This window comes from Triticum dicoccoides, chromosome 2A (assembly GCF_002162155.2).
Source record: "Triticum dicoccoides isolate Atlit2015 ecotype Zavitan chromosome 2A, WEW_v2.0, whole genome shotgun sequence".
NCBI lineage: Eukaryota > Viridiplantae > Streptophyta > Magnoliopsida > Poales > Poaceae > Triticum > Triticum dicoccoides.
Genome location: NC_041382.1, coordinates 333,691,682 through 333,696,153, shown reverse-complemented (window position 1 = coordinate 333,696,153; position 4,472 = coordinate 333,691,682).

Here is a 4,472-nt window from a genome sequence, read left to right as displayed (position 1 = left end):
CTCCAGTCTGGTTCCCAAAGTTTCATGCAACTGATTCCAAAACTTTGAGGTAAACTGGGTTCCTCTATCTGATACAATGGTCCTCGGAACTCCATGCAAACATACGATCCTGGTCATGTATATCTTGGCCAACTTCGCACTTGTATAGATGGTTTTCACTGGGATAAAGTGAGCCACTTTGGTCAAGCGATCAACTACTAGCCATATAGAATCATATCCTGATTTGGTCCTAGGCAATCCGGTGATAAAATCCATGCCAAGCTTATCCCACTTCCATTCGGGTATCGGCATAGGCTGTAACAATCCAGCTGACTTTTGATGTTCTGCCTTCACTCTCTGACATACATCACATATGGCTACATACTCAGCAATATCCTTCTTCATACCAGTCCACCAGAAACGCTCCTTTAAATCCAAATACATCTTGGTGTTTCCGGGGTGTATCGAGTATGGTGAGTCATGAGCCTCCTGAAGTATTAACTTCCTGATCTCTGTGTTATTGGGCACATAAACACGGTCCTCAAACCACAAGGTGTCATGTTCATCCTCACGAAAACCTTTGGCCTTTCCTTTTCTCATTCTCTCTTTTATCTCGGCAATCTCTTTGTCATCCTTCTGAGCTTCTCGAATCTTTCCTAACAATGTAGACTGAACTTCCATTGTCGCAATGAAACCTATAGGAACAATCTCCAATCGAAGTTCCCTGAGATCCTCTGCTAACTCCTTTGGCAATCCTGTTCTTACGAGGGTGTTAGCATAACTCTTCCGGCTGAAAGCGTCTGCTACGACATTGGCCTTGCCTGGATGATAGTGAAGCTTCATGTCATAATCCTTTATAAGCTCCAACCATCTCCTCTGCCTAAGGTTCAGCTCCTTCTGTGTGAAAATGTACTTCAAACTCTTATGATCAGTGTACACATCACAACGGTTTCCAATAAGGTAATGTCTCCAAGTATTCAACGCATGCACTACAGCAGCCAACTCCAAATCATGCGTGGCATAATTTAACTCATGCGGTTTCAGTTGTCGCGAGGCATACGAAACAACCCTTTCGTCCTACATCAGTACTCCTCCAAGTCCTAAGCGAGACGCATAGCAATACACTTGGAAGTCCTTGCGTATATCCGGCAGAATCAGCACTGGGGCTGTAGTTAGACATCTCTTTAACTCCTGAAAACTCGCCTCACACTCTTCCGTCCATTTAAATTTGGTATCCCTCTTTAATAACTCCGTCATTGGCTTTGCAATCTTGGAAAAATTCTCAATGAATCTCCGATAGTATCCTGCGAGTCCAAGAAAACTGCGGATCTCGCTAACTGAACTGGGTGCCAACCATTCAGTGACTGACTGAACCTTGGTGGGGTCTACTGCTATACCTTCTCCTGATATAACATGTCCAAGGAATCCAACTTCCTTCAACCAAAACTCACACTTGCTGAACTTGGCATATAGCTGATGTTCTCTAAGCTTTCCAAGTACCAAACGCAAATGCTCCTTATGCTCCTCTTCATTCTTCGAGTATACCATTATATCATCAATGAACACCACAAGAAACTTATCCAAATATTCCATAAACACCTTTTTCATCATGCTCATTAAATAGGCAGGGGCGTTAGTCTGTCCAAATGACATGATCGTATACTCATATAATGCGTACTTTGTGGTAAATGCGGTTTTAGGTATATCCTTCTCTCGGATCTTCAGCTAGTGATATCCTGATTGCAGATTGATCTTCGAAAACACCTTAGCTCCTTGCAACTGGTCAAACAAATCATTGATCATCGGCAGTGGGTATTTGTTCTTGATCGTCACCTCATTCAACGCACGATAATCAAGAACCATTCTTAGAGACTTATCCTTCTTCTCAACCAAAAGCACTGTGGCTCCCCATGGTGATGAACTCCATTGGATGTAACCTTTCTCCAATAACTCCTTGATCTACTTCTTAATCTCCTCCAGATCATTTGCGGGCATCCGGTAGGGTCTCTTTGATATTGGCCCTGTACCTGGCAATAGCTCTATCAAAAACTCGATGTCTCGATCTGGTGGCATGCCTGGTAACTCCTCTGGAAAAACATCTGGGTAATCCTTCACTATAGGCACTTCCTCCTGAACAACTCCCATGAGGGTATTTACTTGGCTCCTCCTAGGCGCATGCCTAGATACATACTTGATCCTTTTTCCCTCCGGGGTGGTGAGATAAATCGACTTACTAGCACAGTCAATGCTTCCTCCATACTTTGACATCCAATCCATGCCTAATATCACATCAAATCCTTGTGACTCCAAAATTATTAGGTCTGGCGGGAAAACATGGCTACCAATGGTTAAGGGTATCCGGTCGCACCATCGGCTAGCCGTATACTCTGCTCCAGGTGAACTTACTAACAGAGGGGTCCTAAGGGCTTGGGTTGGTAGTTTAAACTTATCCATGAATCCCCTTGATATGTATGAATGTGATGCTTGAGTATCAAAAAGAACAAGGGTGGTAAAAGACTTAACCAAAAACTTACCGATAACTGCGTCTGGCTGCCCTTCAACCTCCTCCACGTTAACGTGGTTCACTTGTCCTTTGTTGAATGGATTGAGATTCTTCCCAGCGCTCCCATTACCGTTTCCATTCTTTGCTTCAGGGCACTCCGTGGCGTAGTGTCCAGTCTTCCTGCACTTGAAGCAAGTAATGTGACTTAGGTCTCTCTTGGCGGGTGTGGCTGGATTGGAGCGGTTCTGATTGTTGCTTGTTCCGTTCCCAGTCCCATTCTTGGAACCATTGTGGTTATGCGAACTTCCTCCATTGTGGTTATGACCTCCATGGTTCTGAACAAGTCCTCCTGAGTTCGGGGTTAGACGAGGCTTCTGCTGAGCACCTGAGTTGTACCTTCCTTGTCCATACTTCCTTTTGCGGCTCTCAATTTGCTGCTGCTTCCCTTCAATCATAAGAGCCTTGTCTACCAACTCCTGGTAGTTGTTAAATGTTGCCACCATCCATTGCATGCTCATCTCGTCATTCAACCCTTCCATAAACTTCTCCTGCTTCGCGGCATCTGTGGCCACATCGTCAGGGGCATAACGAGACAGCATACTAAATTCATCCACGTACTACCCCACAGTACAGTTCCCTTGGCGCAAGTTGCAAAACTCACGCTTCTTCGTGCTCATAGCTCCCGTTGAGACATGGGCGGTGCGGAATGCTTGCTGAAACTGATCCCATGTAACAGTGGCTATAGGGTAGGTGACAGTGTAATTTTCCCACCATGAGGCTGTTGGTCCATCCAACTAATGTGCGGCAAAACTCACCTTCTCAGCATCTGTACATCCTGCAGTGGTTAACTCCCTTCCAATCCTGTGGAGCCAATCATCTGCTACTATCGGCTTGCTGCTACTGGAAAACACTGGCGGCTGCAACCTTAGAAAATGGGCTAAGTTATCAACTGGTGGTGGTGGCAGTGGGTTGTTGTTGTTGCCTTAGTTCTGAACTAACAACTGCATCAGTGTATTCTGCTGCTGGATCAACTGAGTGAGTTCCGGTGGGAAGGTAAATCCAGGGTCACGTATCGGAGGCATATGAGGGTTTAGAGGGAAGAGAATATAATAGAATGAGGTCTAGTGAGAGAAACACTACCCATATGCACATGAGACAAACACAATCATATCACTCAATCAATCAAACAAGGGCATACAATCGATCTAACTATCGTTACAAAAGTGCTCGGACTATACTATATACATGGTGGAATACTACTACTAATGTGGTGGTCTACTAGAAATATTGATCGGTCGAAGACTCCATGATGTCTGCTCTAGCTTCGTTTTCATAGTCATCATCGCTATCGTCATGGTCCGAGTCGGTGTCGTCGATGATGATGTAGTCCTCAGAACGAATCTCCTTGGGTTCATCGTCTTCTCCTCCTGGCGCGGGGTCTCCCATGAAGACTCCTAGCTTCCTTTCCAGATCGTCATTCTTCTCCACTAGTACGACAATTTTCTCCTCATAATCTTCGCGAGTAGCCTTGAGTTCTTCCTCCAGTTCCGTGATCCTTGTCATCGCCTTCTTCAGATCTATCATGCCTGCGCACATCTGGTTCTCCTGGCGACGAATGTGCTGGTTTAACTCCTAGATGAAAGCTGCGATTGATCTATCCTTCCTGGTGATGATCATCTCCCATTGCTCATCTCAGCGCCCACAAATCTGGTAGATAGTATCCTTAAGCTCCTTATGGTAAACTTCTCCAATGCGTACCATGGTGATGTGGGCCGCCATACTCTTTCCTAGACTCCAGGTTGGTGCATCAAAGGAAAACTCTATGGGCTTAGTGACTGGCGTGAATGTCCTTCCTGGAACTTGAACTTGAATCATCCATCGCTCCTCTTCTGGTAAAGTGGCGTTGTAAGTCCCGATGAAGCTTCGTATTCCAATGTTCAGGTACTTAGTGACTTCATTCAAGTGTCGTCCAGAAGGTGCTTCTTCATTC